Source organism: Schistocerca nitens, chromosome 7, assembly GCF_023898315.1.
Source record: "Schistocerca nitens isolate TAMUIC-IGC-003100 chromosome 7, iqSchNite1.1, whole genome shotgun sequence".
NCBI lineage: Eukaryota > Metazoa > Arthropoda > Insecta > Orthoptera > Acrididae > Schistocerca > Schistocerca nitens.
The window spans coordinates 503,774,532-503,800,269 of record NC_064620.1 but is presented as its reverse complement, the minus strand read 5'-3'; the positions used below and the strand labels follow the sequence as shown (position 1 = coordinate 503,800,269).

Genomic DNA, 25,738 nt, shown 5'->3' with positions numbered 1-25,738 from the left:
TGCTCACTTGTGTACAATACCTGTACTTTTAAAATGTTAACATATGAGAAAGTTATTTGATCTGTATAACCAGGAACTATTTGTGGACGTTTTCTGTTCATAACTAAACTTGTAACCACGAGAAACAGGTGTGCCATTCAATACACAGAAAAGGAGAGTATTCAACATACAGGGTGATTCAAAAAGAATACCACAACATTAGGAATTTAAAATTCTGCAACGACAAAAGGCAGAGCTAAGCACTATCTGTCGGCGAATTAAGGGAGCTATAAAGTTTCATTTAGTTGTACATTTGTTCGCTTGAGGCGCTGTTTTCTGTGCCATTTCAGCCAATAAAGTTTTTGGTCCCTTTTTCTTCGAAGGTGCTACTGTAACTGGACTACAGTATCTGGAGATGTTAGAGAATTGGCTGTTCCCTCAGCTCGAACAAGAAGCACAACAATTCATATTTCAGCAGGATGGAGCGCCACCACATTGGCACTTATCTGTCCGTAACTACCTGAACGTCAACTACCCGAGGCGATGGATCGGCCGCCAGGCAGCCCGTGACAGAGCACTTCATCACTGGCCTCCAAGAAGCCCTGATCTTACCCCCTGCGATTTTTTCTTATGGGGGGTATGTTAAGGATATGGTGTTTCGGCCACCTCTCCCAGCCACCATTGATGATTTGAAACGAGAAATAACAGCAGCTATCCAAACTGTTACGCCTGATATGCTACAGAGAGTGTGGAACGAGTTGGAGTATCGGGTTGATATTGCTCGAGTGCCTGGAGGGGGCATATTGAACATCTCTGAACTTGTTTTTGAGTGAAAAAACCTTTTTAAATACTCTTTGTAATAATGTATAACAGAAAGTTATATTATGTTTCTTTCATTAAATACACATTTTTAAAGTTGTGGTATTCTTTTTGAATCACCCTGTATAATGTAATGTATACAGACACAATGAACTATTTATATTTGATGGTGGATGACTTGCAATTAGGTGTGGTACATCAACTCTCCATGGTGGGCCTCCACCAGCACTCTCTAAGCAATAGAGGTCTAACCTCAACGGCAAGCAATACAATGCAAAATCATTTCCCTCCCTGGCCAGCCGGCAATGAACGTTGTTCGGAATGGTTCTCTAGAGTTAGAGCATAACCGACACGACCAGCAACCATCGAACCGTCGGTGTAAACAACGCCAGAGCCCTGATACATGGTAAGGATGGAATAAAAGCGGCGGCGGAAGGCCTCTGGAGGGACTGAGTCCTTCAGGCCCTGTGCCAATCCGAGCTGAAGGCAAGGGCGGCGCACGCACCACGGAGGTGTACGCAGAGGGGCCTGGAAAGGTGGTGGAAGAGGGAAAACCTCAAGCCCTGAGAGCTCTCTGACTCGGACCACAATCGGACAACCCGACCGGGGCCGACGTTCTGGGAGACGGACGACCGACTGTGGGAACAGAAGACGATAATTTGGATGCCCAGGCAAGCTAAAAACATGGGCAGCATAAGCGGCCAGTAAACGTTGGCGCCGTAACTGCAGTGGAGGGACACCTGCCTTCAAAGTAAGCTGTTCACAGGGCTGGTCCAGTGGCAAGGCGTATCCCGCTGTGAAGGATTGGGTCCAGCACCTGCAACACAGGATGTAGCTGCTCATATTTCCGCCTTGCCTCGGTGTAGGTCAGGCGGTCCAGGGTCTTATATTCCATTATCTTCCTTTCTTTCTGGAATATCTTACAGTCTGGTGAGCAGGGGGAATGGTGTTCTCTGCAGTTAACACAGATAGGAGGCGGGGCACATGGAGTATTGGGATGCGAAGGACGTCCACAATCTTTACACGAGATACCAGAAGTACAGCGGGATGACATGTGCCCGAACTTCCAGCATTTAAAACACCGCATCGGAGGAGGGATATATGGCTTGATATCACAACGGTAAACCATCACCTTAACCTTTTCGGGTAAGACATCACCCTCGAAGGCCAAGATGAAGGCACCGGTGGCTACCTGATTATCCCTCCGACCCCGATCGACGCGCCAAACGAAGTGAACACCTCATCGTTCTAGGTTGGCGCATAGTTCGTCGGACTGCAAATGAAGATCCCTGTGGAAGATGATAACCTGGCCCATGTTTAAACTCTTATGGGGTTTGATGGTGACGGAAACATCCCCCAACTTGTCACAAGTGAGCAACCTCCGTGACTGGCCAGAGGATGCTGTTTTGATGAGAACTGACCCAGAGCGCATTTTGGACAAGCCCTCCACCTCCCCAAACTTGTCCTCTAAATGCTCCACAAAAAACTGGGGCTTGGTCGACTTAAACGATTCACCATCAACTCGCATACATACGAGGTACCGGGGTGAATAATCTCCACTGCCTTCTTTAGCCATACGTTCCTCCCATGGAGTGGCCAGGGAGGGAAATGATCTTGCATCGTATTGCCTGCCGTTGAGGTTAGACCTCTATCGCTTAGAGACTGCTGGTGGAGGCCCAGCAGCGAGAGTTGATGTACCACACTTAATTGCAGGTCATCCACCATGATGCCACCCACTCTGTCCAGAGGTTCTCCCCACGGGCGCCACCCAGCCACAGCAAAGACCAACTGGTAGGATGGCCTTTGCCGGGAGTCCTGATGCCCCAGAGGGATAGGCGTCAACTCCTCGGCACATGTGGGGAGGTAGCAGCTCAGGCATCAGCAGTGCAATCCCTGTGTAGTCAGGGGGCTACCACCAAGAGGTCACATGACGACCCCACCACAACGGACTGGCTACTGTGCTGGTTTTCGGGTGTCAAATACCCTTAATAAAGGGAGCAAAGATGGAAGTGCACAATGGAGGGAATGTAGGCTACTCTGAACACACTGCAACCGATGTAGCCGGAAGCTCAGTGTAAGTCCAACTCCATGACAATAACGAATATGCCAGATCTTAGGGCAAGATGGCTATAGAATGCACCACGTAAGGCGTCCTTCCCCAAACAGTAGGCACTAACGAAAAAATTTTGAAATGGAGTGGTCAAACCCCTTTAGGGGTCCTTCACATTAAAGGCCGACATAGTTGAGGCTCCTTTTAGTCGCCTCTTACGACAGACAGGAATACCACAGGCTTATTCTTACACCCGAACCCACAGGGGGGTCTGGAGGCTGGCAGCTGGCCACCACCCGTCATTGCATGTCGTCTGCCCTTATAACACCCACTCCAACCAAGGGCCTTCCCCACATGTGCCACCCAGTATCAGCAAGGACCACCTGGCAGGATGGCCATTGCCGGAAGTCCCAACACCCCAGGGAGATAGGCATCTACTCATTGGCATACGTGGGGAGTTAACGGCGCAAGCATCAGCAGAGCAATCCCTGTATTGTCAGGGGGCTGCAACCAACAGGGTACATGGCGGCCCCAGCACAATGGACTGGCTACCATGCTGGATATAAGGTGCAAAGAAGTCTATGGTTGTCATCGGCGCAGAAAGCGACGCTGCATAGTGCATGGCGGAAACCGCACCCAGGAATTTATCCTCGCCCAAGAGATGGACAATGAACGAAACTGCAATGTGACGATGAGAAAGGGGTCCAAATATTTCAATGCACTATGGACACGATGCACCATGAAAGGTGCCCTTTCCCCATTGTCTCGCTCTTCGGAAAAATTTTAAAGAATGGTGATCAAACTCTACAGGGGACCAACACAAAGGCCAAAACGTGTGAGACTACTTTTAGTCGCCTCTTACGACAGGCAGGTATACTGTGGGCAAATTGTAACCCCCAAACCGGCAGGGGGTCGATGATAAATGAGTAGGCCGAAAATTGAGAGTCTCCTATTCACCCCTTACGACAGGGAGGAATATTTTGGGTCTATTCTAATCCCCAAACCCGCAGGGGGAGGAGGGGGCATGAACTTCCTGTGTAGCGCAGAATCAATAGCGTGCAAGGGAATAGGACACTGTGCCACATCCTGTCCTCTGCAGGCCACCCAGCAGAATGGCAGAATGACACCAGCTTACCCTGGCATTGGAGCAACTTAAGTTGGTCATGTATCAGTTTTTTCAAGAGTGATGGCTGATTTTCTGGGGGAGAAATTGGTAGATGAGGTCACTGTTCGAATGTGCGAGTTGCCAACAGTATATCTACATAAATAATGTATCAGTCCACTAGATAGGGTGCTGGAAGTAAGATGATGCCATAGAGATCAAAGGGGCTGCCTATTAAACATAAAATTTGCGTTATTCGTGTTTGTCACTGTGTGACTGGAATAGAAACCTAAGTTAACGTTCTGTCGCTGCATGCTGAAGAAATAATGGAGAGATTGGTGCCAGAAAGATATACGAGGCGTGAAAAATAAGAATTTATTTTCGGAATGCACTTTTCTCAAGCAGTAGCAATAATGCAGTCACAAGTGGGCATCATGTGTGTTCAGATGATCTACAGTGATTCGAACACATTACGTGCAGATATTAACTTGCCACAGGATAGGACTGAAGATCATAGAAATTTACAACATGAAGCTGGTCACAGAAAACACTGTGGTCCCATGTTCATCTCCCCAGAAGAGCTGCCATGTAATGGAGAAATTGTGAGGTTGTTTGCAGTTACACATCCTAGCATCCTGGATACTGAGAAAAGGTTGTTCCGAATTTTAGGGGGCCTTTCACTACGTTTTCCAGTTGAATCAAAATTCCAGCCAGGTGTGCACATGGCCTGGACTCACTGCGATTTCCTAATCGATCTTCACTGGTCGTCTCTCTGACATCAGTGTACAGTAGTACCAATTTGAGTGCATGATACACACCAGAGGTACCATTGTGTTGCTGTCATAATCAGCTCTATCTGGAACATGCCAAGAATATTCAAGAGAAACGAGTTACACGTTACCTTCTTCAATGAAGTTGATCTCGTGTACTTGAGCCAAGGAAGCAGAATCTTAGCAGGGAAGCAATGCCTGCTGACATATGCCAGGATGTTGCCACACCTGTTGCTGCATCATCGCGAGTTTTTTATAGGTCTGACGAGAAAATTTAGATACATAGCCCAAATCCACACAGCCTCATTACCGCCCAGTTGGTTCGTTTAAAAGAGGGGGAAGTGACCAAACTGCTAGGTCATCGACCCATTGTGCCGATGAAAAATGCCACAAGGGTGAAGATAAAACAACTGACAACACAAAACAGGGAGAAAGGAAAAACCACAAGAACGACAGAAGAGCAAACAACAAAAGAGGACAATAAAAGCACAGACAGACGAAAGAAACAGGTAGAAGAGAGATTGAAACAAGACAGCGACTTCCCAAGGCTGGCTGACCATGAGAAAAGCGAGAAGCCAGCCACTCTGCAAAACATTAATACCTCCAGCATAAAAACACTGTCGTGGAGGACACGGAGGAACAAAGGACACGCGCTGAAACTTAGATAGAATGACGTAATACGTAAAACCAAATCAGATGATGAGGCGTTGTCTGATAAAATCAATGATAACGAATACGGCAATCTAAGATTTCGGCACAGGGCAGTTAAATTAGGACAGTGCACCACAATAGGGACCACTATCAACTGGACGCTGCACGGACATTGAGGCAGGTGCTCACAGCGCAGGGGGTAGCCATGGGTCGCCTAAGCGTGGCCAATGCGGAGCCGGCAGAGAACCACAGAGTAACTGCTAAAGGCTCTCGTCTAGGACTTGCACACATTCATAGTCTCCTTAATGGTACACAGTCTGTTGTTGGTTCGTTGGTTGGTTGGTGGGTGGGTTGGTTGTTTCGTTGGTTGGTTTAAAAGAAGGGGAGGGACCAAACTGTGAGGCCATCGATCCTTCGTTGCGATTAAAATAATTCCACAACGATGGGAGTAAAACAATCGAGACATACAAAACAGCTGGAAGGAAGGAAACAACCACAAGAACGACAGAACGGCAATGAACACAAACGGACAAAACTGGACAAGAAAACCGCAAACAGATGCAAGAAACAAACCAACTTACCATGGCTGGCTGACCATGAGAATAAAAGCAAGATGCCAGCCACTCTAACACATTGAACCCTCCAGCCTAAAAGCACTGAGGTGGAGGACACAGATGAACAAAAACTTAGATCGAATGATAAGACCTACCCTCACAAACAAACTATAAAACTAAATCAGCCGATGAGGCGTTGTAAGAAAAAAATTAGCGGCAACGAGTCCCGTAACCTAATTCTTTGTCGCAGGGTAGTCAAAGTAGGACAATACTCCAGATTATGGGCCACTGTGAACCGGGTGCCACATCGACACTGAGGCAGCTATTCACAGCGCAGGAGGTAGTCATGGGTAGCCGAAGCGTGGCCAATGAGGAGCTGGCAGAGAACCACAGAATCCCTGTGAGGACCGCATGGAGGATTGGTTGGTTGGTGGGATTGAAGGGACCAGATTGCTATGGCCATCGATCCCTTTTTTCAAAAACTTCAGACACCCACACAGAACAAAAAGGAACAATAGAGACAAGAGATACAAGAGATGACAGGACAAGACAGACCCAGACAGAGATCAGACAAAAGGGATTAAAATCACACACAGTGTGACAGTGGTTGGCCGAACAGAGACAAAAAAGGAAACTCCAACCACCTAGAAACACTACAAAAATAAGTCTAAAATCGTTGTCCAAAGGCCAGACTCAGAACAAAAAATGACACTCAGATTAAGTGATAAAAGCCACCTGCATGAATAAAACGGAAGACTAAGCCTGCCACGAAGTATCATCTGTTAAAATGGCAGGGAGCGTATCAGGCAACGCAAACGTCTGCCTGAGCACAGCTAAAAGCGGACAGGCCAACAAAATGTGGACCACCGTTAAGGACGACCCGCAGCAGCATAAGAGACGGGTCCTCATGACGCAGTAAATGGTTGTGTGTCAAGTGGGTGTGGTCAATGCGGAGCCGACAAAGGAAAACTGAGTCCCTGAGAGTGGCTCGCATGGATTACCACCACACATTCGTCGTCTCCTTGGTAGGACGGAGTTTGGTGTGGTCAGGTTGCGCCAATCAGCAACTGCAATGCCAATGGAGCTATAGTAGAGAGAGGTCGTCAGCATACAAGGGAGCTGAACAGACGTTCCCACCGCCGCAGCGAGCCCGCTAATTGCAATTAAAAACAGGCGGACAACAGATCCCTGCGGTACCCCGTTTTCCAGAACTCGCGGGGGGGGGGGAGGGGGGGGGAGAACTTATGGGAGGCCGCAACTTGGACAGAAAATTTCATATGGAAGCCGTTTCTGCTAAGGCTGAGTTTGGGCCCTTCTTTGGTATTTTACAAATTTGTTTAGGGATTGGATGCTTGATTTTATTGACTGGTAGATGGCTGAGGTGAGTATTACTTTTGTTTTAATGGTTTAATAGCAAGTAGGCCACCTGAGTGTTCGAGACGTCTGGTTCCTGCTTCTCGGCACCACTGGAGAACTGGAAAGCAACCAGTCACGGGAAACAGTCTACCCTGAATCAGGCAACTGTACTAACAACATGGCCTTCTTAATTCGCTCGCTCCCTACCGAAAGGCTGCAACTCTTGCCAATGGCAAAATTTAAATACTCGACAGCCCCATAACTAAGAAAGCACCCGGAAGTTACAACATTTAAGACTTAGCAAAATTTCGCTAAGTCCTCAAAAATCAGCAAGATCCATGAAACCGCAAAATCATCCACTTTAAATAGCTTAAACTTTGACTGACGGCGTAATCTTTCGAAATTTTGCCGATCGGTAGGCAGCACTGCACTCTGAAACAAACCCGACACAAACAGGTAACCAACAGTCGTCAACAGTTGACAAGAGCGATTGACAACTTGCAACATTAGAGCAAGATTAGTGCACACTGAACAGTTTCACTATGCATCCAGTAATTAATGTTTCAATACCAAGACCCTAGCACAGACAACTTTTGCTACATTATGACAGAACCAGTGCGCATACTACGTGTCAACCCGTTCGTTCTCAGGACGCAAGAACCAGCGACACTAATTTTACTTTAGGTAAGTGTGGCGACCAGACCTCTCTTGCCACACTGATTTTAATGTGGGTCGAATAGCTGTTAAGGTACCTTTTCAGTCGGAACTAGACAGTTGTCAGCGTACTAACGCTATTCGCAAATGAAACCATTTGCGCTACTGCGCCTATTCCTTAATATCCAGTAGAAACCGAGTTCGGTGAGTGCACCACATTGACTAACCAAGGGTAGGTACTTCAAAAATGGCTCTGAGCACTATGGGTCTTAACAGCTGAGGTCATCAGTCCCCTATAACTCAGAACTACTTAAACATAACTAACCTAAGGACATCACACATCCATGCCCGAGGCAGGATTCGAACCTGCGACTGCAGCGGTCGCGCGGTTCCAGACTGAAGCGCCTAGAACCGCTCGGCAACTCCGGTCGGCTGGTAGGTACTTAATGCCCGCCGTTTGAAAATATTTTAATCTAATAATGTTCTTTATATTTTAAAATTAATTAAATATTTGTTGTTTCTGATGACTTCTTATACCATATTTCGTAATAACTTTCAATTTTTCAGTTAGAAGTAACCTAAAAATTTAAATCTTAGTACACGCGACTTTCCCCAACAAATGTCATTTTTGTTTTTAAGTTCAGGATCCTTCTCACAACTACGTATCTTAGAAAGGTATTGTGTCAATTGATCTTGAAGATAATTAACGAAATCTGTATTTTCAAAAGAATTTCTTGTTGTGGTCAGAAAGTACCTCTCCTCTCTGTATAGACATTACGGAAAATGCATTGGTATTGCTGAGATTGCGTGAAACGATATTTAAAGGTTCTAGACCCTTCTCGTACATCAGCACCTACTTAAAAATTTTGTGAGTAAACTGAACAAGTAAAGATTTTTAAATTTTTTCGTTTCTGTTTTGGTGGGCATGAAGCGATTATTCAGCCTCTCGCGCACGGACCGAAAAACTGCAAATGACCAAGCACTCACATCCTGACAACGTCATCAACTTTCTCCACAGACAGCTGAGCAAAACTATTCCCTAAAAATTCTTACCACTAGCGAAATTCTGCAAATCAAACTGAGGCAACAAACCAACACGCATGATATAAAATCTTGTACAATGTGCCTTGCACAGACAACAGACGGAGGCACGCTTGAACGAAACAAACCTTTGCCAACGTTAGCGAGACCACAGTGACTACCACAATCACAGCGGCTTTTGCAAACCAACAGCCAGCGCAAGTGCTACGTTCCTGTTGTATATCTTACAAGATACGTCTTAAACAATCCACAGTCTGCACAAATCTCACACACACCGCAATATAGAAATACTGCTGAACCATGATGCCAACGTCCGTAATTCAACGGCGTTAATCAACAGATAAGAGAGTTTACACTAACAAATGCAGCTAGCAAGTGAGCTTCCAGACAGTTTGCATATGACAGTAAAAAAGACATCTGCAACAACAAAGCCACATAACTGTGGAAACACCACCACCTAACGACACTCAAGCATCCAAAACATGATGTCACTGTGCGCCGGAAAACATACTCCACGCACACATAAACCACCTCCCCATGGAGGTGATTTAGCGTTAGAGGGTTAAGATTGTCTCTAAACAAGGTGCCCGACGTCGCGTAATTCATACGCGTCACTGCAGTCAGGAACCACCAACGGAATTTTACTGTAAGTACACACTCGTCCTTGACCACGTCGTACTAAATCAGGAAGGGCATCCTCTAGCTTTCAACAACCCCCGTAAAAACAATATGTATACACCACTTAAGAAATCAACGGTTCATCGCAAAGTACACTACACCGCGCCATGTGAGGCAATAACGCCGACAGCCGCTTCCGCACTGGTCGATTGGACAAGAGGTAGTGGCGGGCCGGACAGTGTCTGTCTGCTGCGCCAGGAAAACGGCCGCCAGATTTCGCCACAGTTGTAAACAGCGCCACGCACTGAAGGACGCGGGAGTTCAAATTCCCGAGCGTGATGATCACTCGTCTCAGTGTGCTTGCTTATGAAATCAGCAAACATTAGAGTTTTTGAACCACCTTTTCCATCTATATCTACGTGATTACTCTGTAATTCAAAATTAAGAGCCTGGCAGAGGGTCCATCGAATCACCTTTAAGCTACTTTTCAGTGCGCGGAAAAGACGAACACTCCAGTCTTTCCGTGTGAGCTCTGATTTCTCTTATTTTATTATCATGATTATTTCTCCCTATGTAGATAGGCCCCAACAAGTATTTTCATACTCTGAGGAGAGAGTTGGTGATTGAAATTTCATGAAAACATCCTGCCGCAGCGGAAAACGCTTCGTTTTAATGGCTGCCACTCCAAGTGTTGTATCATATCCGCGGCAATCTCTCCCCTTTTTCGCGATAATACAAAACGAGCTGCCCTTCTTTGAACTTTTTCGATGTCCTCCGTCTATCCTATCCGATGCGGATCTCACACCGTACAGTACTGCACCATAAGATGGCGGACAAGCATAGTGTATGCTGCCTCTTCAGTAGGTTGGTTGGTTTGTGGGATTAAAGGGACCAGACTGCTACGGTCACCGGTCACCGGTCACCGGTCACCCACACAGAATAAAAACGAACAATGGACATGACAACAGACGACATAGGACAAGAAAGACGCAGACTGAGACCAGACAAAAGGAATTAAAATCACACAGAGTGTGACAGTGGTTGGCCGACCATAGAGACAAAAAAGGAAAAGCCAACCACCGAGAAACACACTAAAAACTCCGACTAAAATCGTAGGCCAAAGGCCAGAATCAATACAAAAAGGACAAACACATACATTAAGCCTCTTCAGTAGGTGTGTTGCATTTTCTATATGTTATGCCAATAAAACACCGTCTTTTGTCGCCTTCCCCACAAGTTTTTCTGTGTGTTATTTCCAACGTAAGTTGTTCGCAATTGTAACTCCTAGGTATTTAGTTCAATTTATGCCCTTTAGATTTGATTGGTTTATTGTGTAACCTTTCAGCTCTGATGTGGATGAGTGGATTAACTCACACTTCTGATTCTTTGGGGTCAATTGCCAATTTTCGCACCACACAGATATCTAGATCGTTTTGCGATTCGTTTTTAACTTCTGGTGACTTTACTAGACAATAAACGACAGCATCATCTGCAAACACCATAAAATGGCTGCTCAAATAGTCTCCTGAATCGTTTACATATATAAGGAATAACAGATGACGTATAACACTATCCTGGGGTACGCCAGAAATCTGTTTTACATGAAGACTTTCCGTCAATTACTACGAACTGTGACCTTCTGACAGGGATTCACGAGTCCAGTCACATAACTGAGACGATAGTCCATAGGCACGCAATTATCGGAAGTCGCTTGTGGGTTACGGTGTCAGAAACCTTCTAGAACTCTACAAATAAGGAATCAAATTGAAATCCCTTATCGACAGCACTAAACACTTCGTGTGACTAAAGAGCTAGCCGTGTTTCACAAGAACGATACTTTCTGAATCCGTGTTGACTGTGTGTCAATAGACCGTTCTCTTTGAAATAATTCATACCATTCGAACGCAATATATGTTCCACAATGCTGCTGCATATCGACGTTAATGATATGGGCCTATAATTTAGTGCTTTACTCCTACTACCTTTCTTGGATATTGGTGTCACCTGTGCTAGTCTTTGAGTATGGATCTTTCACCGAGGGAGCGGTTGTATATGATGGTTAAATATGGGGTTATTGGATCAGCATACTCTGAAAGGATCCTAACTGGTATAAAATCTGGACTGGAAGACAGCTTTTATTAAGCGATGTTGGCTTTATACAGGGTGTTACAAAAAGGTACGGCCAAACTTTCAGGAAACATTCCTCACACACAAAGAAAGAAAGTATGTTATGTGGACATGTGTACGGAAACGCTTACTTTCCACGTTAGAGCTCATTTTATTACTTCTCTTTCAAATCACATTAATCATGGAATGGAAACGCACAGCAACAGAACGTACCAGCGTGACTTCAAACACTTTGTTACAGGTAATGTTCAAAATGTCCTCCGTTAGCAAGGATACATGCATCCACCCTCCGTCGCATGGAATCCCTGATGCGCTGATGCAGCCCTGGAGAATGGCGTATTGTATCACAGCCGTCCACAATACGAGCACGAAGAGTCTCTACATTTGGTACCGGGGTTGCGTACACAAGAGCTTTCAAATGTCCCCATAAATTAAAGTCAAGAGGGTTGATGTCAGGAGAACGTAGAGGCCATGGAATTGGTCCGCCTCTACCAATCCATCGGTCACCGAATCTGTTGTGAGAAGCGTACGAACACTTCGACTGAAATGTGCAGGAGCTCCATCGTGCATGAACCACATGTTGTGTCGTACTTGTAAAGGCACATGTTCTAGCAGCACAGGTAGAGTGTCCCGTATCAAATCATGATAAAGTGCTCCATTGAGCGTAGGTGGAAGAACATACTGACGAAACTAAAATGAGCTCTAACATGGAAATTAAGCGTTTCCGGACACATGTCCACATAACATCTTTTCTTTATTTGTGTGTGAGGAACGTTTCCTGAAAGTTTGGCAGTAACTTTTTGTAACACCCTGTATTGTCCTTCCCACTCCTAAGTTCTTTTTAGGTGATTAAACTTCGTGTTTAAGCACAAAATTTTCCTAGGCAGGCCATACGTTGTAAGCACGTGATGTGTTCCTCATATCATGACCAACGAATACTTCATAAATGTTAAGACAGTCGATCTATGTACGTTCTGCACACGATAACATATACGCCCTTTTCCTCAGCTGTAACTTTTATTTCACTTTACTAGTAAATTCATGGTTAGAAGTTAGGTTTGTGTCTTGTCCCAACAAGTAACTATCACACAGTTTATGCGCAGGCGCAAGGTATTGTGTCCGCCTACGCGGGCCTCATGACGCTTAAGATCAGTTCCAGTACAGCACTCGTGGCTGCCGCATCGCTGTCGCGAAGTGGGGCCGAGGTAGTTCAGATAAGTTTTTACAGTTTGACGATAATTAATGGATTTGTAGTTTCAGCTTGACGATGTCCACTATGGACAAACGGTAGTTGCTTTTATTCTGAAGAAGGTTGGGTTATCCCGACTGAAACCTAGGTAAATCTAGGTAAACTTTGCAACTGAGGCTGTTGGTTATTAAAATTAAAATTAATATTTATACAGTTGCTGGCAGGGTCGAGAAATGTTGAAAATATTCAACGTATTTTCCATGGTAAATTGGTTCCGCATTAACGCGCTATCATATCTACCAAGTTTCGCTGTCATACGGTAATTGCAGTCTTCGCTGGACCTTAGCGACTAGCTGCACTTTAATTATAACCTCACGGTACTTTGGACAGAGCACGTCTGACATTCGTATATACAGAAATATTACAGTTGTCGACTGCCACATCAGAATAAAAATTTCCAGAATTTTCTGTGGTGCCGCCCGCGCTGGCCGAGCGGTTCTAGACGCTTCAGTCAGGAACCGCGCGACTGCTACGGTCGCAGGTTCGAATCCTGCCTCTGGCATGGATGTGTGTGATGACCTTAGGTCAGTTAGACGTAAGTAGTTCTAAGTTCTAGGGGACTGATGACCTCAGATGTTAAGTTCCATAGTGCTCAGAGCCATTTGAACCATTTTCTGTGGTGAACAGTTCTCCTATTCATTAATAAGCAACAGTTCCATATTATAAATATTTTCCGGGCTAGTTTTATTTAGCCGATGTGAGAAGCATTAACTTTACTATTATTTGTCAGTTAATTCTTCAGACATGAGAAAAGTGAAAGAATAGATCACTGGTGGTGGTTTAATTGTATCCTTGGAATTACTATGTAATCTTAAGTTCGCGTTTGACTTTTAATTAACTGTAAGAGAAGACCTGCTGCTGTCTGACAGCATTCATAAGCGTTTCAGACCAGACCAGTGGAACTGCCGTTGTACACTACGTAGAGACCGCAGTTAATCTCCCATCTGGCTAGGTACAACTTCCTCTGCCTCTCAGGAAAAGTAAGTCTCACCTGTAAGTTATCAGAGTCCAGTGTTATATGCGATTGCAGTGTTTCTCGGCGTATTCCACTGATGAATTCTTCTCGGGTTATCAGCCGGGTGGTGGTGTCGTCTTGTAGCAACGTTTCAATGAGTTTCGTACCCATCATCTTCTGGCAAAGTGTCGGGATGCTGCGTTCTGCATATCTATATAGCTGCTTGGCCGTCGTCCGCTACTGTAGGCCGGCAAATCAAGTTCCTCCGGAAGGGGGTATCGCGTCGGTAGAGTGGGGTGATGGGGGGGGGGGGCGGCGTGGACCGGCGTCGAGACCCTGTGGCTATCCAATCTGTCTGCGGACGCCGCTGCATTCAGATCGGAGCGTTCCTGACGTACTTTGTCAATTGTGGGATTCCACGCTGCACTGAGCTGAAAACCGTTATCCCTGTTTACTAAATTGTTGTGCAGAAGTATCTCCACTGCCTCTTTGAAGGCCGAGTCCCAGAAACCGTTGGAGCTGCACAGCTTCTTCGTTTTTTCGAATTCTAAGGTATGTCCCTCGATAATGCTATGTTCCGCTACAGCGGACTTGTTTGTCAGTCCTCGTCGTACATCCTGATGTGTTCAGTACAGCGCTGGGTGATACATCGTTGTGTCTGCCCGATATATTCCATCCCACATTCGCACTCAGTACTATAAATGCCCGGCGTCTGCAGCCCCAGTTGGTCTTTGGTTGAGCCAAGTATATCTTTGACTTTGACAAGACGACGCCACCACTCGGCTGATAACCCGAGAAGAATTCATCAGAGTCCAGTGGTAATACAAAACTAAATATTTTTTTATTTCCAAGTCAATAATACGTTCCATAGCTCATAACTCGCCAGTTGTTATCCCTGTATGAAAATATTTTGGTTCTAGCCATTAGATCCCCAGCCACACACAACTCTGCCACTGAACAATACGAGATATCTGAGACCTTGCTTTTCCTGGGGTTCCAAGAACGACTGCACACAAAACGATGATTAACCTACTAGTTACAGGTATGCTCTGACGCTGACAGAGAAGTCAACACCGGCACCCAGAGGCATCTGCCGAGTAACACCACCGCACAACGTCAAAGGTATCGACCTGCGTGATACCCACTATTAACAAAGCCTATCCTTGCATGACCTGTCGCAGGCAGCAAGAAAACCGCTACTACTGTTACAACCCGACCCATCTATCGCAGAGGTCTTTTTTTCCCTTGGCTCTTGCCTTGGGACCTTTTCCCCTCTGCCCTTCAAACCGCTACCCTTTGTTCAACATTCGACCCAGTCTACCTCCAGATGAGCGCGTATTAATGGTTAACCTTAACCAGACGTACGCAAACATCGCAGTACCCACAACCTGCGACACCTCACTTTAGTGAATACTAATCCTTATGCAGAGATGGCACTAGACCTTTTGTGTTGGCCATCAAGCCGGTGTGGGCATGGAGGGGCTCCACCTCTTTAAAATTAGAAGTAAATAAATAAATAAAACTACACTCCTGGAAATGGAAAAAAGAACACATTGACACCGGTGTGTCAGACCCACCATACTTCCTCCGGACACTGCGAGAGGGCTGTACAAGCAATGATCACACGCACGGCACAGCGGACACACCAGGAACCGCGGTGTTGGCCGTCGAATGGCGCTAGCTGCGCAGCATTTGTGCACCGCCGCCGTCAGTGTCAGCCCGTTTGCCGTGGCACACGGAGCTCCATCGCAGTCTTTAACACTGGTAGCATGCCGCGACAGCGTGGACGTGAACCGTATGTGCAGTTGACGGACTTTGAGCGAGGGCGTATAGTGGGCATGCGGGAGGCCGGGTGGACGTACCGCCGAATTGCTCAACACGTGGGGCGTGAGGTCTCCACAGTACATCGATGTTGTCGCCAGTGGTCGGCGGAAGGTGCACGGGCCCGTAGACCTGGGACCGGACCGCAGCGACGCACGGATGCACGCCAAGACCGTAGGATCCTACGCAGTGCCGTAGGGGACCGCACCGCCACTTCCCAGCAAATTAGGGACACTGTTGCTCCTGGGGTATCGGCGAGGACCATTCGCAACCGTCTCCATGAAGCTGGGCTACGGTCCCGCACACCGTTAGGCCGTCTTCCGCTCACGCCCCAACATCGTGCAGCCCGCCTCCAGTGGTGTCGCGACAGGCGTGAATGGAGGGACGAATGGAGACGTGTCGTCTTCAGCGATGAGAGTCGCTTCTGCCTTGGTGCCAATGATGGTCGTATGCGTGTTTGGCGCCGTGCAGGTGAGCGCCACAATCAGGACTGCATACGACCGAGGCACACAGGGCCAACACCCGGCATCATGGTGTGGGGAGCGATCTCCTACACTGGCCGTACACCACTGGTGATCGTCGAGGGGACACTGAATAGTGCACGGTACATCCAAACCGTCATCGAACCCATCGTTCTACCATTCCTAGACCGGCAAGGGAACTTGCTGTTCCAACAGGACAATGCACGTCCGCATGTATCCCGTGCCACCCAACGTGCTCTAGAAGGTGTAAGTCAACTACCCTGGCCAGCAAGATCTCCGGATCTGTCCCCCATTGAGCATGTTTGGGACTGGATGAAGCGTCGTCTCACGCGGTCTGCACGTCCAGCACGAACGCTGGTCCAACTGAGGCGCCAGGTGGAAATGGCATGGCAAGCCGTTCCACAGGACTACATCCAGCATCTCTACGATCGTCTCCATGGGAGAATAGCAGCCTGCATTGCTGCGAAAGGTGGATATACACTGTACTAGTGCCGACATTGTGCATGCTCTGTTGCCTGTGTCTATGTGCCTGTGGTTCTGTCAGCGTGATCATGTGATGTATCTGACCCCAGGAATGTGTCAATAAAGTTTCCCCTTCCTGGGACAATGAATTCACGGTGTTCTTATTTCAATTTCCAGGAGTGTAAAAAAAAACACGTAACGAGCATGTTGGTAGGACAATAGGGGACTGTTCAAAGAGTATAATTTCAGTTTCAGTAGTGTATTCTAGCATGTTTCCTAACCCAATCAGAAAACATTACGATTAAAATAACTGGTATAGGATTTGTGGCTAAATACGCGTCTGTTGTGAATCAAAGCGAGAATGACGACCTTTATTAAAATATTTTCGTGCGATTACGAGAGTAGGAGATCGATCTGGGTTTTACTGGTTAAATATGTCGGTTACTGGTTACCGTGTAAGTACGCTGTGTAGAAAAATCACGTACGTAGTTCGACTCCTGGACCATGTCGATTAAGACAGCGGAACTTCTTACGACTTCGCAAGAAGTGGACAAGATTCACCGGAGTGGACTGCATCCACAGTGTTGTTCAGCCGAATACGCAACACGGCATAGGTTTCTTCTGTGTGATCAATGATTAATTCCATGGATGTAATTCTACGACTAATGAACGCAGAATTCTTATAAACAGTAGTGCAACCGTAACCAGTATAACAATTTGGGACATCTTCACTTTCGGTAACAGATGTTTCCCTTTTACGGTATCCGTAATTCTCTTCATGTCCCTAGACATTTTCGTTCTCTTTCTTCGTAGTTCCTAATTTTGACACCCAGTCTCTCATTTAACAGGAATGTTGCATTTTCATTCGAATTTCTTCCGCTATTTTGATCTAACATTTCAAGGGTATAGATTCATATCTTTCTTCTAATATCACTATATCTTGGCTCGTTTGATCTTTTCCTTCCGTCCATAATTCGTCATTAAACTAAAAACAGTCTAATCTCTCGCATGCCACCATGCTCCCATATAACACAGATTTTAAAATAATTCTCCACACTTGCCTGTAACTTGGACGAACCATTTTGAATACAGCTGTCGTTTTAAGAAAATGAAATGCTGTGTAATGTGTTGTCCCTTCACCCTAGTCTTTCAATAGGGGAACTTGTACTGAATAAGCGAGTATTCAGGTCTTACTTGAGATTAACACCTGAAAGTTCTTTAATGTTTCAGTTATTCAACTAATCAGTACTCTGGTTAGACTTTCCTCTCAGTGACGAACATTCCAACTGGTTCTGCCCCCTTCTTCTGCTACTGGATCTCCTCCTATTTTTTTTATCTCCTAGTAGGCCGTTTGTTATTATTATTTACGCCGTAGTGCTAAAAGCTGATTATCGTAGGGTCAATCTAGCTTTGAGGCGAGAATATAAATTGTACCACACAGGGTGTAATATGCTTGAACCGATCGACTTGTTACAATGGTAAGGCACTGTACTCGCATTCGGTGGGAAATGAAATGATCGTATGGTACTGATGGCCGGAGGTTCCCACTTGGAGAAGTTCGGCCGTCGAGTTGCAAGTCTTTTCAGTTGACGCCAAACTGGCTACTTGAATCTCGATGATGAGGAAAGATGATGAGGACAACACAATACTCAGTCCCCAACAGAAAAAAATTCCCGACCTAGCCGTAAATCAAACCGGAGACTGCTGCATGCCTGTCAAGCGCGCTGGCTTTCAGCTAAAGGGGTGGACATTCAGTAGAAGAGAGGTTCAAATACCAGTCCGTAAATTTATATTTGTGTCGTCTCTGTAACAGAGGGTACATTTTCTTTGACGAAGACACCACTAATGTCCTTCCACATATTATCCGAGCAGGTCGGTCGTGTCTAATTGTGGTATCGTCAAGAGATCGCGGTGCCATGCCAACGTCGGCAAGGCGTATCGATACCAGAGACATTAGTGTTAGCTCGCTACTATCCACAACGACGTACAGGAGACGCTAATGAAGACCACGCCTCCAATATGAGCTCTGCAGTGCCCTCAGGTTGATATCAAAACAGTGTCAAGGATGTAAGAGCTCGCACAGTTCCAGACCTCATCTGAGCGAGTGAACATCATAGTATAAAACCGAAAAGATAGTAAAAGTTTCTGATAGACTTCATCATTTAAACGTGGAACATTGTACTGCAAGACAACAGTTTGTTAATCTGTGTATCTAGCAATGTTTTAATAGCCAATAATTGTAACTTACCAAGCAATCCTGTTACAAAGGTCTGTGACATATTTAAGTAATGTCATAAAGTGAGTTAATACGAGTACACTGAAGCGCCAAATAAACTGCTGTGGGCATGCGTAGTCAAATATAGGGATATGTAAACGGGCAGAATACAACGCAGCGGTCGGCAACGCCTACATAAGAGAACAAGTGTCTGACACAGTTGTTAGACCGGTTACTGCTGCTACAATTACAGTTTATCAAGATTTAAGTGAGTCTGAACGTGGTGTTATAGTCGGCGCACGAGCGATGGGGCACAAAATCTCCGAGGTAGCGATGAAGTGAGGATTTTCACTTACGACCATTCCACTAGTATACCCTGAATATCAGGAATCCAGTAAAACATCAAATCTCCAACATCGCTGCTGCTGGAAAAAGATCCTGCCAAAACTGGACCAATGATGACTGAAGAGTATCGTTCAACGTGACAGAAGTGCAACCCTTCCGCAAATTGCTGCAGATTTCAGTGCGAGGCCATCAACAATTATCAGCGTGCTGACCATTCAACGGAACATCATCAATATGGGCTTTCGCAGTCGAAGGCCCACCCGTGTACCCTTGATGACTGCACGGAACAAAGCCTTATGGCTCGGCAGGGCCCGTCAACACCGGCATTGGCCTGTTGATGACTGGAAACATGTTGCCTGGTCGGAAGAGTCTCGTTTAATATTGTATCGAGCGGATGGACGTGTATAGGTATGAAGACAACCTCATGAATCCATGGATCCTGCATGTCACCTGGGGATTGTTCAAGCTGGTGGAGACTCTGTTATGGTGTGGGGCGGGTGCAGTGGAAGTGATGTGGGACACCTGATACGTCTAGATAGTCTCCGACAAGTGACACGTATGTAAGCATCTTGTCTGATCACCTGTATCCATTTACGTCCATTCGGCATTCCAGCGGACTTGAGCAACTCCAGGAGGACAATGCGACATCCCACACGTCCAGAATTGCTACAAGGTGGCTCCAGGGACACTCTTCTGAGTTTAATCATTTCCGCTGGCCACCAAACACCCCAGATATGAATATTATTGAGCATAGCTGTGATGCCTTAGAACGTACTGTTCAGAAGAGATCTCCACCCCTCATAGTCTTACGGATTTATGGACAGTCCTGCAGTATTCATGGTGTCAGTTCCCTCCAGCACTACTTCAGAAATTAATCGAGTCATGCCAAGTCGTGTTGTGGCACTTCTGCGTGCCTAAGGGGGCCGTACACGATATTAGACAGGTGTACCAGTTTCTTTGGCTATTCAGGGTATTTCATGTGTTCTAGTATGATGAGCCTTCTCGCAGAGCAATCATAGAACCCACAGTTCCGCCAGACGAAAGTACTTTCACCCGATCAAACACAAATGACCCTGTCGTCAACTGTACATTTCTTCCTTCTTTCTGTATGTCTTCTGAAAACATTCTCGTCTTATCGTTGCAGAACGATAAAGGCGAACATTTACACCCTCACCTGGATACAGACATACCACATAGAGGCCCACCGATTATAAGCGCTCATCACAGTGAAAAATTGGAATTTTAGGAATTTTAGGGTTGAATGTCCGGTTGTTACTTCCGCTCAAAAGCAGCTGCTAGGTTTGTTAGCGAGTCTATGGCTTCTTGGTAGAGAAACGCAACATAGTTATTAATTACTTGGTGCATTTATATAAAATCCTATGTTTTTCTTAACGTTTCCGTTATCGACATTAATAGTAAATAAAGCTAAATGATTCTCTTTTATATTTTTATTTTATTTAGGTTAAACGTTGGTCAATTTATTAATTTGAGCGTGGTACGCGTACAAATGTTGAGAGACTCGATTTCATAACGTGCAGACGAACTACTGTTACCAGAGTAATAAAGTGAGAATGGAAACTAAAACAAATTACTTTAGGTACCAAAATAGGTGTCGTTACATAAAAATTCGACTTCTATAGCAACCTAGAAGGCAAATTAGAGGGTATAATAATAGCGCTAGCTATTACGTAGCAGTACTTTTCATACTTGTCATTGTTGCGATAATAATGAGGCAACATTTCAGACTTCAGCACTGGAACCGTAGCCGAGGACTGTTGAACTTCAGCAGCCGTTTAGCTAAAATGTCAAGAGTCACTGTTTCCTTCAACTTGTGTTAACCAAATTCTCAACACGGACGGTTGAGCGGTCAATAATCGGGATGTCTGCAGTGTCTCATGCTAAGACCAGTCACTACCGTGACCACGACCATTTGAGCGCAACAAGCCGCTCACTAAATCAGTTGCTTCGGTATCTACACGTGGTTTTTAGTGTGTGAAAAATGTTTCAAGTTTACCGATAACGAATGTAAGGTGCAGCTCCAAACACGAAGATAATGTTAACAAAACGTTGGCTAAGGTTAACAATAAATGACTAAATCGGCACTTATTACAGGTGCAGTATTGTCTTCGATATATTGCGACATCGATAGTTTTTATTACAGACGTCAGACCATCCGACGCGTACTAGTTTTATTAATTTCAAATTCTGTAATTACGAGTGTATCCAGCATTCGAACTCTAAATAACTGTACATTTAATGAAGTCTTTGTGAATGCTGACAGCGACCTGAAGCGTAATCAATTTAACGGCGACTAAATATTCATTTCAAACAAATGAGTTTAATTCGTGCATATGAACGAAATCTGATTACTATCGATACACATGGTCTAGCAGAACGAGTAATATCGAAGTGTAACTAGTGTGACATGTTGTTATGATTACCGATATTAAATCACCTTGGTGGAGCTGCAGGTATGGAAACACAGGATGGTTGTTACATCACAACAATGGTTCAAATGGCTCTGAGCACTATGGGACTCAACATCTTAGGTCATAAGTCCCCTAGAACTTAGAACTACTTAAACCTAACTAACCTAAGGACATCACACACACCCATGCCCGAGGCAGGATTCGAACCTGCGACCGTAGCAGTCCCGCGGTTCCGGACTGCAGCGCCAGAACCGCACGGCCACCGCGGCCGGCATCACAACAATGTATGCGGACAGGAATGTTGGCAGTTCGTCAGAAGCCCCACTCTTTGGAAGTCAGTAGCATACATATATTCACATGTAGACCACTGAAATTGCTGTATTAGCTTCAACCCACTTTAATTGGAGTGGTGGTTTGGACGTGTTAGAGAGTCAAAAAGATAACCAAATTCCATGAAATGTTTGGTATCTCTGAAATTAGTGAAGAAAGACACTGTTGTCACTTTGAGTCAAATAAGTGACGAAGTCTGATAGTTCTCTAACTCCTGTTTCAATGATGAGATTGGAAATTTTGAGCTGGTACTGTCGAATCAATGCATCGAGTACAATAAGTATCTCTCTTGTTTTCTTCTTTGACTTTTAGGCTGGTACGTAGAAAACAATGCCTATTTGGTTGTCGGCATTATTATATTTGGATGTACTTCATAATCCGCTGAATGTTGCAAAGTAAGTTCCCCTGAATCTTATAATTTTTGTACCGTGTAGTATTTCGCAAACACCACGCTGAACGGATGAAGCTGCTCAATATTTCATGTATATATACTTGAAACTATAAACGATTTATTTGTTCTGTAAGAGTTATAGCTGGAAAATTAAGGAGACGTCAATTCAAGATCTTAATAAAATTTAACAAGTAGTTAATAATTAATGTAAAGCACCACAGCTACATTAACAAACATTTGTTGTGTCACAACTATTTTCGTTCTCTTATAACATCATCAGGTTGCCTGAAGTTAAAGAAAACAAGAAATCAGGCTAAAAGCTACAGTATGCTGTTCTAAAACAACGTAATCGACTGTGACACAACAAATGTGTATTAATACATCCACGGTAGTTTTTCTTAATCAATAATAATAATGTCATTTAGGGTGGAACTCAGTGTCATCAAGGTTAGTCAGACGCCACCGACTCTCCGGGAAGCTTGGTGGCTATTTCTGAGTGATTCATACGAAAACTAAATTATGAGACTAGTGCGATTTATTTATTTTAATATTCATAGAAATACTCTGCATAGTACTTTTTGGGAATCCGACCCGTCGAATAGAAGCAAAACAGAGTCATGGAGTTACACTACTGGCCTTTAAAATTGCCACACCAAGAAGTAATTCAGATGATAAACGGGTATTCATTGGACCAATATATTATACTAGAACTGACATGTGATTACATTTTCACGCAATTTGGGTGCATAGATCCTGAGAAATCAGTACCCAGAACAACCACCTCTGGCCGTAATAAAGGCCGTGATACGCCTCTGCATTGAGTCAAACAGAGCTTGGATGGCGTGTACAGGTACAGCTAGCTGCCCATGCAGTTTCAACACGATACCACAGTTCATCAAGTGTAGTGACTGGCGTATTGTGACGAGCCAGTTGCTCGGCCACCATTGACCAGACGTTTTCAATTGGTGAGAGATCTGGAGAATGTGCTGGCCAGGGCAGCAGTCGAATATTTTCTGTATCCGAATGAAGGGTAAAGCCACGGGTCGTAACACATCTGAAATATAGCGTCCACTGTTCAAAGTGCCGTCAATGCGAACAAGAGGTGACCGAGACTTGTAACCAGTGGCACCCCATACCATCACTCCGGGTGATACGCCAATATGGCGATGACGAATACACGCTTCCAATGTGCGTTCACCGCGATGCCGCCAAACACGGATGCGACCGTCATGATGCTGTTAACAGAACCTGGATTCATCCGAAAAAATGACGTTTTGCCATTCGTGCATCCAGGTTCGTTGTTGAGTACACCATCGCAGGCGCTCCTGTCTGTGATGCAGCGTCAAGGGTAACCGCCGCCGTGGTCTCCGAGCTGATAGTCCATGCTGCTGCATACGTCGTCGAACAGTTAGTGTAGATGGTTGTTGTCTTGCAAACCTCCCCATCTGTTGACTCAGGGATCGAGACGTGGCTGCACGATCCGTTACAGCCATGCGGATAAGATGCCTGTCATCACGAGTGCTAGTGATACGAGGCCGTTGGGATCCAGCACGGCGTTCCGTATTACCCTCCTGAGCCCAACGGTTCCATATTCTGCTAACAGTCATTGGATCTCGACCAATGCGAGCAGCAAAGTCGCGATACTATAAACCTCAATCGAGATAGGCTACAATCCCACCTTTATCAAAGTCGGAAATGTGATGGTACACATTTCTCCTCCTTACACGAGGCATCACAACAACGTTTCACCAGGCAACGCCGGTCAACTGCTGTTTGTGTATGAGACATCGGTTGGAAACTTTCCTCCTGTCAGCACGTAGTAGGTGTCGCCACCGGCGCCAACCTTGTGTGAATGCTCTGAAAATCTAATCACTTGCATATCACAGCATCTTCTTCCTGCCGGTTAAATTTCGCGTCTGTAGCACGTCATCTTCGTGGTGTAGCAATTTTAAGGGGCAGTAGTGTATTATACGTAACCTTTCGGGATGAATGGTTTTACGCTTGGACGGGCGCTTATGCAAACGGCGAGTGGTGGAAAGCTGTAAAACTTGTTTCATCTATTGCTTTGTCTAATAAGAAGACAATTAAATTTATTTAACAGCAACTTGTGGACGAATGACATGTGAATCTTGTAGAAAATGTTTTCGGGACGTATTCTGCCCTAGGATCAATCCAGTAAGTCTTCACGGAAGGACGGTTTACAGGTCATGTGGAGACTGCGCGAACTACAAGCACCTCAGGCGCAGAAATCAAAGAGCGAATTACTTAGACCCTCGTTTATGTCACGGAGTACGGAAGGCGGTGATTCACGTCAAGAGTTACACATACCATACTGAGAAGCATGTGGCAGTGGTCGGGAGGCGTAAGGTAACCCTGGTTTACCGGCCGCAGCAAACACCTTGAACTGCATGGAATCCCGTAAAAATTGCCGGTGCGTGATCCTATTCGTCACTAAAATTCTGTTTGCTAAGAGCTGGAGATTGGCAAAGAACATGAAAGCTCATGCTTTCCGGAAGATAAAGATCCAAAGGAATTGTATACCGTTGAAGTTAATTTGAACGCTGAGGACTATTAGTCTTTCCTGACCAAAAAGTTGTCGGTTTACGGTGGACAAAGAGACGTGGACATGGACTTCGGGGAAAGGAATGAATATCACAGTTTAACGTCCCGCCGACAGCAAGATCAATAGAGACTGGGAAAAAGTCAGACGTCTGAAAAACTTGTCTGACCAGAAATATAAGGGGCAGTCACATGAAAACGGGACGGATGAGAAAAAGTAGTTGAACTGTTTATTTCAAAAGTTATCGCCATAACTGCTAATACATTTATCCCACTATAGCACAAGACTCTTAATGTCTTCATGGGAAAATGTTTGCGGTTGCCACTAGTCAACCCTCAGACATGGTTGTTGCTTACTAAATCAACATTTGTAGAGTAGAATTAACGGCAGGACATTATATCCAAACGTGTTTTGCTTAACTTGCAGTTGGTGTCAGCGTCCAGGCGCAGCTTCCTTTACGTAACCTTGCTGAAAACGAACGCGGTAAAAGTGTTGATTTAGATGTGACTGAAGGATGATTTGTGATAACCACTTTTTATGTTCACTTTACGCAGTTTAAGAGACCGAAGCTCACAAGCATTTTCAAATGGTTCAAATGGCTCTGAGCACTACGCGACTTAACTTCTGAGGTCATCAGTCGCCTAGAACTTAGAACTAATTAAACCTAACTAACCTAAGGACATAACACACATCCATGCCCGAGGCAGGATTCGAACCTGCGACCGTAGCGGTCGCTCGGCTCCAGACTGTAGCGCCTAGAACCGCACGGCCACTCCGG

The 25,738-nt window shown here is 45.4% G+C and overlaps 1 pseudogene; it reads left to right on the top strand.

Moving 5' to 3' along the window:
* The first annotated feature begins 3,401 nt into the window (after window positions 1–3,401).
* LOC126195709 (PHAF1 protein CG7083-like) overlaps window positions 3,402–25,738 on the top strand; it is a 36,867-nt pseudogene continuing 14,530 nt past the window's right edge.